The sequence below is a fragment of the Cervus elaphus genome, chromosome 19 (assembly GCF_910594005.1).
Source record: "Cervus elaphus chromosome 19, mCerEla1.1, whole genome shotgun sequence".
Classification (NCBI taxonomy): Eukaryota; Metazoa; Chordata; class Mammalia; order Artiodactyla; family Cervidae; genus Cervus; species Cervus elaphus.
The window spans coordinates 6,082,349-6,095,146 of NC_057833.1; positions in this window are offsets into that span (position 1 = coordinate 6,082,349).

The window sequence follows — 12,798 nt, forward strand, 5'->3', positions numbered from 1 at the left end:
AAAAAAAAAACAAAAAACACACAGCATCTGCAAACTGCAAGAAAGTGAAGCACAATAATATGAGATATGCATGTGTCTTCTGGGGTAAGGTCTCTTAAGGTCTTTGTCCCACTTTTTAATCAGATCATTTGTTTCTCTATTGTCATTTGTAAAATATAAGTTCAGTTCTTCATTAGAAGTGTCTTTTACAAATATTTTCTTTTAGTCTATAACTTGTCTTCTCATCCTCATGCCACCATTTGTTTGTTTTTTTTTTTTTTTGCAGAGAAGAAGTTTTTAATTTTATGAAGTCCAGGTTGTGAATTAGTTCTTTCAATAGAATTTGGTGTTGTAAACAGGCATCACCATACCCAAGGTCACTTAGGTTTTTTCCTATGTCATCTTCTAGGATTTTTATGGTTTTGTGTCTCACATTTAGATCTGTGATCCATTTTGAGTTAACTCATAACATATATAAGGTCTGTGTCTGGGGTTATTTCTTTGCATGTAGAAATCCACTGCCTTTCATTGAACAGACTATATTTGCCCCATTGTATTTCCCTTCCTTTGTCAAAGATCAGTTGACTATAGAGATCTATTTCTGTATTCTGTGTTGTGTTATATCAGTCTATTTGTCTATTTTGTTCACCAACCATAGTTTTTTTAGCTATGGTACAAATACACAATGGAATATTACTCTGCCATTAAAAAGTTCTTTAGTAAATCTTAAAGTTGGATACTGTCAGTCTTCCAACTTTGTTCTTCTCTTTCGATATTGACTTGGATATTGGCTATTCTGGGTTGTTACCTCTCCACATTTAGCTCTTTAACAAAAAAATTAAAGTTTTCCTAGAAATCACCCCCCAAAACTCCCTCTTAAATTTACTTCATTGGCAGGACTGTATCACATGGTCATTCCTAAGTAGTATTAGAGATTGGGGGAAAATATATATCGGGCTCTTTCATCCCCTATTGAGAAAAGAGAAGAAAGGACAATAGTTTTAATGGCTCTTGGATAAGCCAACCATCAGGGTCTGCTAAATTAGGAATAAGGTAAATTACCATAGCCTGATAATAGGGGTTTGCTATAGGAACTGAGGAGTAAAGTCAGCCTTCTTTTTACGGAGGGGAAGAGTTAATAAGAGCCTCTGCTACTGCCTTTCCTCCAGCTCCTGTGATCCCAAATTTTACACCCTGTTATACTGCCAGCTTAAGCCACTGACACTCAAAGTAGTATTTTCCTAAATACGATATCATTAACACAATGTATATAGTCATGGATAGTTGATGCCTTAAAATCATTATTTTATATTAAACAGCAATGTGAATGAGTAAAATATAAATACATAAATCAACATGGAAAACTTTTACAGAGTTTTGAGTCAAGGAAAAAAGGCACAAATTTGTACATGCCATATGATTCCACTTACATAAGGTTCAAAGATGAATAAACTTTATCTATGGTGTTACAGGTTCGATCCCTGGGATGGGAAGATCCTCTGGAGAAGGAGGTGGCAACCCACTCCAGTATTCTTGCCTGGAAAATCGCATAGACAGAGGAACCTCTGGGCTACAGTCCATGGGGTCACGAAGAGTCGGACACGACTGAGTGACTACCACTTTCACTTCTGTGGTGTTAGAAGTTCAATAGTGACTTCCTTTGGGGACAGACTAGTGACTAAAAGGGAATATATGGGGAATTTCTGGGATATGATAATATTTTGTCTGTGTATATAAGTCCTGTTTGCAAAGATGTATTTGTTTTGGAAAATTTATTTAGGTATACACCAATGATCTGCATGTGTGTGTATGTGTGCATGTATCTTCAACTAGTTCAGTACAGTTTGCTCAAAACAAACAAAATTGTGATAAAGTCATTTAATTTGAAGTACATTATAGCTTAGAATTTGCCAATAATTTCTGGAGATTTTAATACTTAGGTTTTTCAGAGACCTACCTTCATGTAGTACCTCTGTTTAATGAAAGCTGCATTTCTTTCGGAATCAGGCTGATTTCATTTCAACTGGTTGTCCAAGGTGAACGATTTAGAAGAAAAATAAACAAGTAAACAAACACACACATTCATATATTCATATGCATATGGGATGCGTGTGTAAGAGTTTATCAAAGTTCCATTCTAAGTTCTTTTAATTCCCACAGAATATTTACATAAAATTGATCCAATTTAAGTTGCATATTTTAAACTCTAGCTCAAGAAGTCTGTAAGCATATTTTCTGTGTAAATTTCTATACATAGTATTAGTATCCTCCATAGAAGGAATGGGGATTTCTGCCAAGTTGAGTTAAATGCACAGAGCATGACTTTTCAGAACACTGTATCTATTGTATTACTTGGTGAGAATACTATTACTTATATTCTCACTGCAAAATAGTCCTAAAATATATTCATGACTTACACAGAAAGGGGCTAGAACTCTAGTCCTACTAGTGTCATAGTAAAACTCCATTCTCTACCTGTTATGCAAAATAATGATTAATTTAGATCTTAAGATAAAGTGTGTCTCTTTATAGGTAGATATAAATTAGCAATAAAAATATTTTACAGGATGTAGCAAGAGAAGCAGATATTCTAAAGACTGATCTGTAATCTGCAGAGAAACTTATATGAATTTTATCTATTTATTTTTAAAAGAAAAACTTTCTAGCTTTAAAATATAGAATAATCTTACATTTTAAAGGATAGAATAACCTTAAGGATCATGAGAAAGGACATACTGAGATGTGAAAACAGTGGGTGAAAGAGTCTTCTATAAAAGACACTGGTAGGAAATAAACAAGTCGGACTATAATTGGTTGCTATGAACTTTCTCCCCTTACCCACTTAAGCTCCAATTCTAGTCCACTGGGCAAGGTTTCCTTTCTCAGCATAGCCCCAAATATGTCCTTGACTGATGCCAAACTGGGCTTCCCCCAGCTCAGTTGGTAAAGAATCCGCCTGCAATGCAAAAGACCCTGGTTTGATTCCTAGGTTGGGACATCTGCTGGAGAAGGGATAGCCTACCCATTCCAGTATTCTTGGGCTAGCCTTGTGGCTCAGCTGGTAAAGAATTTGCCTGCAGTGTGGGAAACCTGGGTTTGATCCCTGGGTTGGGACGATCCCCTGGAGAAGGGAAAGGATACCCACTCCAGTATTCTGGCCTGGAGAATTCCATGGACTATATAGTCCATGGGGTCACAAAGAGTCGGACACGGCTGAGCAGATTTTGCTATGCCAAACTGCACAAAAACAGCAGTAATGGCAATTCTGGCTTCACAAACTGGCCCTTTTAGGCCTGAGTAGTGTTTCCCAAAATGTATTAGTAGTACTCTTGAAGCAGTCTCCTGACTTCTGTACCAAACAATAGCTCATTTCTAATCTATAATTTTAGTAACATGAAGGAGATCTTTCTAGTATCATGTAAATCTATGAAATAGTCTTCAGGAACATATATGCAACATGAAATTATATCCTCAACCTCTTAACAGTTGGAAAACATCACACACTACCACAATTCAATGGTGTCATTTTAGTTACACATGGTTAAACAACATACCATAGTATAATTATATTTTGGCATCAGGAGAGTCAAGAATTGAAATCTAGAATGTGTTAGATGGAAAAAAATTATGAACAAAGATTCTATTAATATGTCAGGTTGCAACATTGTGAACAAGTGCAGTAACTCAGTTTGGGGATCTCAAAAAATTTATTTACTATGCAGTTTTCCATTTGTTTTATTAAAAGTATATCATAGAATGGACTTGTGAATACTGTGGGGGAGGAAGGGAAAGAGATGGATGGAGAAAGTAGCATCAACATATATTCACTATCAGGTATAAGATGGATAGCTGGAGAGAAGATTCTGTGTAGCACAGGGAGCCCAGTATGGTGCGCTCTGATCACCTGGAAGGATGGCATGGGGGGAGGGGAAGGAGGCTAGGGAGGGAGGGGATGTATGTATAATTATGGCAGATTTGCATTGTTATATGGCAGAAACCAATACAACATTGTAAAAAAATTTTTTTAATATATTTAAATTTTAAAAAGAGGGAAAAAAGTATATCATAGAGAAGAGTGTATGAATATGTATTTTGGCTTAAGAAGTTTTAATAAATCATGCACCTTTGTGTTTGTTGTCAGTTCTTTCAAAATTCCCCTGTTTTCCTCTCCCCAGTTGCATCACCTTCTCACCCTCCACCCAGAGGTTGTTATCATTTTGCCTTTTATAGTAATCATCCAGTTTTCTTTTATACTGTTCATACTGTTCATGGGGTTCTCAAGGCAAGAGTGATGAAGTGGTTTGCCTGTCCCTTCTCCAGCTGACCACATTTTGTCAGAACTCTCTACCATGACCCATCCGTCTTGGGTGGCCCTATGTGGCATGGCTCATAGTTTCATTGAGTTAGATAAGGCTGTGGTCCATGCGATCAAATTGGTTAGTTTTCTGTGATTGTGGTTTTCAGTCTGTCTGCCCTCTGATGGAGAAGGATAAGAGGCTTATGGAAGCTTCCTGATGGGAGAGACTGACTGAAGGGAAACAAAGTCTTGTTCTGATGGGCAGGGCCATGCTCAGTAAATCTTTAATCCAATTTTCTGTTGATGGGCAAGGTTATGTTCCCTCCCTGTTATTTGACCTGAGACCAAACTATGGTGGAGATAATGAAGATAATGGGACCTCCTCCAAAAGGTCCCAGGCATGCACTGCTACTCTCAGTGCCCCCAGACCTGCAGCAGGCCACTGCTGACCCACGCCTCTGCTGGAGACTCCTGGACACTATGCTATCCAATATGCTACTGGAGATCAGTGGAGAAATGACTCCAGAAAGAATGAAGAGATGGAGCCAAAGCCAAAGCCAAAGCAAAGCCTATTGTGGATATGACTGGTGATATTACTGATGCTGTAAAGAACAATATTTCATAGGAACCTAGAATGTTAGGTCCATGAATCAAGGTAAATTGGAAGTGGTCAAACAGGAGATGGCAAGAGTGAACATCAGCATTTTAGGAATCAGCGAACTGAAATGGACTGGAATGGGTGAATTTAACTCAGATGACCATTGTATCTACTACTGTGGACAAGATTCTCTTAGAAGAAATGGAGTAGCTGTCATAGTCAACAAAACAGTCTGAAATGCAGGACCTGGATTCAATCTCCAAAACAACAGAATGATCTCTGTTTGTTCCCAAGGCAAACCATTCAATATCATAGTAATCCAAGTTTATGCCCTGACTAGTAACGCTGAAGAGGCTGAAGTTGAATGGTTCTATGAAGACCTATAAGACCTCTAGAACTAACACCTTAAAAAGATGCCTTTTTCATTGTAGGGGACTGGAATGCAAAAGTAGAAAGACAAGAAATACCTGGAGTAACAAGCAAATTTGGCCTTGGAATATAGAATGAAGCAGGGCAAAAGTGAATAGAAATTTGCCAAGGGAACCCATTGGTCAGAGCAAACATGCTTTTCCAACAACACAAGAGAAGACTCTACACATGGACATCACCAGATGGTCAATACTGAAATCAGATTGACTATACTCTTTGCAGCCAAAGATGGAGAAGCTCTATATAGTCAGCAAAAACAAGACTGGGAGCTGATTGTGGCTCAGATCATGAACTCCTTACTGCCAAATTCAGACTTAAATTGAAGAAAGTAGGGAAAATCACTAGACCATTCAGGTATGACCTAAATCAAATCCCTTAGAGTGGAAGTGACAAATAGACTCAAGGGATTAGACCTGATAGAGTATCTGAAGAACTACGGACAGAGGTTCGTGACACTGTACATGAGGCAATGATCAAACCATCCCCAAGAAAAAGAAACACAAAAAGGCAAAATGATTGTCTGACAAGGCATTACATATAGCTGAGAAAAGAAGAGAAGTGAAAGGCAAAGGAGAAAAGGAAAGATATACCCATTTGAATGCAGAGTTCCAAAGAATAGCAAGGAGAGAGAAGAAAGCCTTCCTCAGTGATCAGTGCAAAGAAATAGAGGAAAACAATAGAATGGGAAAGTCTAGAGATCTCTTCAAGGGAGAGATTTCATGGGAACATTTCATGCAAAGATGGGCTCAATAAAGGACCGAAATGGTATGGACCTAACAGAAGCAGAAGATGTTAAGAAGAGGTTGCAAGACTACACAGAAAAACTATACAAAGAAGATCTTCATGACCAAGATAATCATGATGGCATGATCATTCACCTAGAGCCAGACATCCTGGAATGCCAAGTCAAGTGGGCCTTAGGAAGCATCACTATGAACAAAGCTAGTGGAGGTGATGGAATTTCAGTTGAGCTATTTCAAAACCTAAAAGATGATGCTGTGAAAGTGTTGTACTGAATATGCCAGAGAATTTGGGAAATGCAGTAGTGGCCACAGGACTAGAAAATGTCAGTTTTCATTTCAATCCCAAAGAAAGACAATGCCAAAAAATGCTCAAACTACCGCGTAATTGCACTCATCTCACACACTAGAAAAGTAATGCTCAAAATTCTCCAAGCCAGGTTTCAACAGTATGTGAACTGTGAACTTCCAGATGTTCAAGTTGGATTTAGAAAAGGCAGAGGAAGCAGAGATCTAATTGCCAACATCTGTTGGATCATTGAAAAAGCAAGAGAGTTCCAGAAAAGCACCTATTTCTGCTTTACTGACTATGCCAAAGCCTTTGACTCTGTGGATCACAACAAACTCTGGAAAATTCTGAAAGAGATGGGAATACCAGACCACCTGACCTGCCTCTTGAGAAATCTGTATGCAGATCAAGAAGCAACAGTTAGAACTGGACATGGAATAATGGACTGGTTCCAAATCGGGAAAGGAGTACATAAAGGCTGTATATTGTCACCATGCTTATTTAACTTGTATGCAGAGTGCATCATGAGAAACCCTGGACTGGATGAAGCACCAGCTGGAATCAAGATTGCCAGGAGAAATATCAATAACCTCAGATATGCAGATGACACCACCCTTATGGCAGAAAGTGAAGAAGAACTAAAGAGCCTCTTGATGATAGTGAAAGGAGAGTGAAAAAGTTGGCTTAAAGCTCAACATTCAGAAAACTAAGATCATGGTGTCTGGTCCCATCACTTCCTGTCAAATAGATGAGGAAACAGTGGAAACAGTGACAGACTTTATTTTGGGGGGCTCCAAAATCACTGCAGATGGTGACTGCAGCCATGAAATTAAAAGACACTTGCTCCTTGGAAGAAAAGTTATGACCAACCTAGACAGCATATTAAAAAACAGAGATATTACTTTGCCAACAAAGGTCCATCTAGTCAAAGCTAAAGTTTTTCCAGTAGTCAAGTATGCATGTGAGAGTTGGACTATAAAGAAAGTTGAGTGCTGAAGAATTGATGCTTTTGAACTGTGGTGTTGGAGAAGACTCTTGAGAGTCCCTTGGACTGCAAGGAGATACAACCAGTCCATCCTAAAGGAGATCAGTCCTGAATATTCATTGGAAGGACTGATGCTGAAGCTGAAACTCAAATACTTTGGCCACCTGATGTGAAGAACTGACTCATTTGAAAAGACCCTGATGCTGGGACAGTTTGAAGACAGGAGGAGAAAGGGACGACAGAGGATGAGATGGTTGGATGGCATCACTGATTCAATGGACATGTGTTTTAGTAAACTCCGGAAGTTGGTGATGGACAAGGAGGCCTGGCATGCTGCAGTCCATGGGGTCACAAAGAGTCTTACATGACTAAGCGACTGAATTGAATGCAACTGAATTTTCTTTTCATTATAAATAATTTTACTGCTTATCAATATATCTCTTCCCTCTATGGGCTTAATGAATATAAACTATTCTATAGCATCTTTGTCAAATTTATTTTATTCAATTGGTATGAGATTTAGGGGAGATTCATTTGTGTATGTAGATGTCTTTCGTTCAGTTACCCCCCTAAGTAGTATTCCATTTTAAGATTATTTTCCATTCTGTTTTTGATGGACATTTTGGCTTTCCTGTAACTTGTTATTAACATTCTTACATATTTACTCCACGAATGAAATCTGGGGAGCACACATTATGTGTACATTCACCTTTCCTGTGGAATGCCAATCTGTTTTTGAAAGTGTTTGAGTCAATTTGTACATCACACTACAATTGTACCAAAGTTCCTATTGTTCTATGTGTGTGCTTATATTTAATAGTGTCAAATTTTTAACTTTTTGCCTGAAAATTTGGGTGAGAAATGGTGACTCCATGGTTTTAACTTGCATTTGCTTTTTATTACTAATGACATTGAACATCTTTTCATGCTATTGACTAGTTTTCATTTCCTTTTTGGTATATGCTATTTGAGGCTACTTGATTTTCTATTGGTTGTAACTTTCTTAGTGATTTATATGATAAATTTATATAATCTGAATTCCAGGTTTTTGGTTGTTATAGATAGTAAAAACTTTCTTCTTTATTTGTTTTTATTTGCTTTTTACTTTCTTCATGTGTCTAGATGAAGATACGTTTTAAACCTTAATGTCAATGGATATATCACTTTCTCCTATGAGACTTGTACATTGCATATTATAGTCAAAAAATCTTTCAAACCTTATTTAAAATAACTTTTAAACTCAAAATCTTTAAGATATTTCATGTTTAGATATTTAGTACACTTGAAGATGATTTTTAATGTATAAAGTGAGCTAGAAAAATTGACGTTTTTTTCTTTCTCTGATAGTCATTCCAGTACCATTATTGGAATGTCACTTCTTTCTATACATAACTACATGTTATCCTTGTAATATATCAAGAATTTATATAACGATGGTGTGTTTCTGGACTTTTTAACTGGTTGCAATGTTTTATCCTATGCACATACTGCACTGTCAGTAAATTACATACATTTTACTATCTACTAGGGAAATCTCAATTATGTCTTTTTCTCTAAGATTTTCTTAGTTATTCCTGGCCCTTAAACTACCAAATAAAATTTTCTAACCTGCAAATCAAATACAATAGAGAAACATTTGACAATATGATTGGCGTTGCTTGAATTTATTGATTAATTTGAGGAATGTTAACAGTTTTGCCATATGTTATCTTCTAATTCTAGTACATATTTATTTAGATCTCCTTTAAGTTGTTTCACTGAGATTTAATAATATCACACACAAAGGTCTGGCACATCTTTTGTTAAAGTCATTCCTAGTTACTTCCTATTTTGATGTCATCATAAATTTGTTGTTGTTATTTGCTTTGTTTTTAGTAAGAACTTCAGAACAGTTTTAATTTCACAACAAAACTGAGTGGATATACAGAGATTTCTCATTTCCCTCCTTATCCCCACACATCTGTGATCTCCGTTATCAACACTACTTACTAGAATGGTATGTTTGTTACAGTCGATGAATCTACATTGACACATCATAGTTACCCAAAGCTTATTATGGTTTACTCTTAGTACTGTAATTCTGTGAGTTAGAACAAATGTATGATGACATGTATCCATCATTATAGTATCATTACAGAGTAGTTTCACTGCCCTAAAAATTCTCTGCACTCTATTCATCTCTCTCCCCACTCAAGCCCTGCTAAACAGTAATCTTTTTATCGTTTCTACAGCTTTACCTTTTCCAGGATGTCACGTAGTTGGAATTATACAGAGTATGATCTTTTCAGACTGATTTCTTTCACTTTGTAATATGCATGTAAGGTTCCTCTGTACCTTTTAATGTTTTGATAGTGCATCTCTCTTTAGCACTGAATAACGTTCCATTGTCTGCATGTACTTCAGGTTATTTAGTCACTCACCTGTGGAAGGACGTCTTGGTTGTTTCCAGGTTTTAGCAATTATGAATAGAGCTTCTATAGACATCTGTGTGCAGGTTTTTGTGTGGTTGTAAGTTTTCTGCTTCTTTGGGTAAATACCAAAGAATGCATTTGCTGATTCATATGGTAAGAGTATGTTTAGTTTTCTAAGAAACTGTCAAACTGTCTTCCAAAATGGCTGCACCATTTCACATTCCCACCAGCAATGTATAAGAACCTACTGTTCACCTCCTCATCAGCATTCGCTGTAGATGTTCCAGATAATGGCCATTGTATTAGGTGTGTGGTGGTATCTTGTTTTAATTTGCATTTTTCTGATGTTTTATGATGTGAAACATCTTTTCATATGCTTATTTGCATCTGTATACTTCCTTTGGTGGGATATTGTAAGGTCTTTTGCCCATTTTTTTAAATCCAGCTAATTTCTTATTGTTCAGTTTTAAGAGTTTTTTGTATATTTTTATATAACCTTTATCAAATGTCTTTTGCAAATATTTTATTCAAGCCTATGGCTTATCTTTTCATTCTGTTGCCATTATTTTTCACAGGGCAGAAGTTTTAAATTTTGTTTTTTTATGTTATAAACATTTACAAATTCCCCTTTGAAGACTGCTTTAACTGAATTCCATAGAGTTTACTATGTTCTATTTTCATTTTCATTCAGTTAAAATATTTTCTAATTTTCTTTGAGACAGGCTATTTGAGGCATAGATTATTTTGAATCATGAACTTAAACTTTCAAGTGTTCAGGGATTTTCTTGTTTTCTTTTTGTCATTTGTTTTTAGTATAATTCCAGTATAGTCAAAGAACATGCTTTGTATGTTTTCCATTATTATATATTGGTCAATGTGTGTGTTATAATCCAGAATCTCATCCATCTTGGTGAATATTCCATGTGCTCCCAGAAAGAAAGTGTATTTTGCTGTTCTTGGATGGAGTTCTATAAATACGAAGTAAATCAAGCTAGCTGGTAGCATTATTTTGTTCTATATCCTTGCTGACTTTCTTTTAAGTACTTTTATTTATTGCCGAGAAAGGACTGTTGAAGTCCTCAACTGTAATTTTGAATGTCTCTATCTTTTCTCTTAGCTCTGTAGGTTTTTGCTTTGTATATTTTGAACATCTGTTGTTAGGTTAATATACATTGGGAATTATTATGACGTTTTGGTAAATCGAAGCTTTTTTTTTTTCATCATGTAATGTCCTTTATTCCTGGCAATGTTTTTTGCTCTGAAGTCTGCTTTGTTATATTGGCATAGTCAGTTCAGTTTTCTTCTGACTAGTTCTTGCATAGTATATCATTTCTCATCATTATTTCAACCTACCTATAGCATTATATTTTAAGTGACTATTTTTAGAAAGTAATTAAAAATTTTGTTAATTTAATTTTCTAAATTTGTTCTGACCATCTTTGCTTTTTAATAGGTATCTTCAGATCACTTATATTTAATATAACTATAGATATGTTTAGATTTAAAACTATCATTTTTTGTTTGTTTGTTTTCTGTTTTTTCTGTTTGTTCCCTTTACTTTGCATTATTCTGCTTCCCATTTCCAGTCTCCTTTGGGTTAAAAAATTTAAGACTAATTCAAGACTATATACTTACTCTTTCTGTCGCTCATCCTTCATTCCTCAAGTCACAAGTACTTTTCTTGAATCATTTTCCTTCTTTCTGAAAAGCTTCCTTTTAGAAAATGCTTTCAAAGCAGATAGATATAAATCTCTCAGTTTTTCTTCATCTGAGAATATTTTTAATTTACAGTCACTACTGAAGAATACTTTATTTAGATAAAAATTCTAGGATGACAGTTTTTTCTTTCAACATTTTAAGAATTTTATACCAGTTCTTTTTTGCTTTTTGTGGTTTTCTGATAAGAAATCTCAGTTGTGCGAATGTGCTTTCCCTCTTTAGTTGATGTGTCATTTTTCTTTGAATGCTTTCAATATTTTTTCTTTATCTTGGGATTTTAGCAGTTTGATTATGCTGTATCTGGCATAGATTTCTTTGGGTTTACCTGGATCAGATGGTAAAGGAGACCTGGGTTTGATCTCTGGGTTGAGGAGATCCCCTGGAGAAGGGAATGGCTACCCACTCCATTATTCTTGCCTGGAGAATTCCATGGACAGAGGAGCCTAGTGGGCTACAGTCCACGGGGTCTCAAAGAGTCAGACATGACTGAGCGACTAACACTTTCGCCTTTTTTTTCAATCTTAGCTTCTTGAACCTCTGGATTTATGGTTGTTGGTATGTTTCATTTTGTTTGATGTTTTTCCCCCAAACATGGGAAGATTTCAGCCATTATTTAATCTTTTTTTCATCACTATCCTATTTCTCCTATTTTTCTGGAACTCTATTGGTATATTGTTATGCTTCCCAGTAATTCCTGAGACTATTTTTCTCAGTGTTTTTCTCTCTATTGTTCAGATTAAATTATTTATATTGTTCAGTCTTCAAGTTTACTGAATGACTCTTTCCTCTGTCATGTTCATCCAGCTACTGAGCCCACTCAATGGGACTGGGGAAGGGGGAGGTGGCTGTTATATTTTGCAATGTTAAAATTTCAATTTGATTCTTAATTCCTTCGCAGAAACTTTTTAGTTTAACACTTACTGCACAAGTGTTCATGATTGCTTCTTGAAGCATTTGTATAATAGCTACATTGAAGTCTCTGTCAGATATTTCCAACATTTGTATCCTCATAACATTGGTGTCTATTGATTGTCTTTTCCCAGGTGAATTGAAGTATTTGTGGTTCTTTCTATGCCAAGTCATTTGAGACATATTGTGAATTATTTTAAGAGACTTTAATTCTTATTTGAACTCTATGCAGAATATTGGTGTTTTTGTTTTAGTAAGTTCAGACCACATGTCCTAATCTACACCTTGTGAGCTATGGTTTTAGTGTTAAGTTTTTAAAACCATTTTTATGCACTTAATTCTCTCTTGGATGTGTGCCACATAGTGGTCAGTCCCAGACCTACTCTAGCTTATTAGTTTAGTTTTTAAAACCATTGGGATGAGATTTATGCATATACAGATT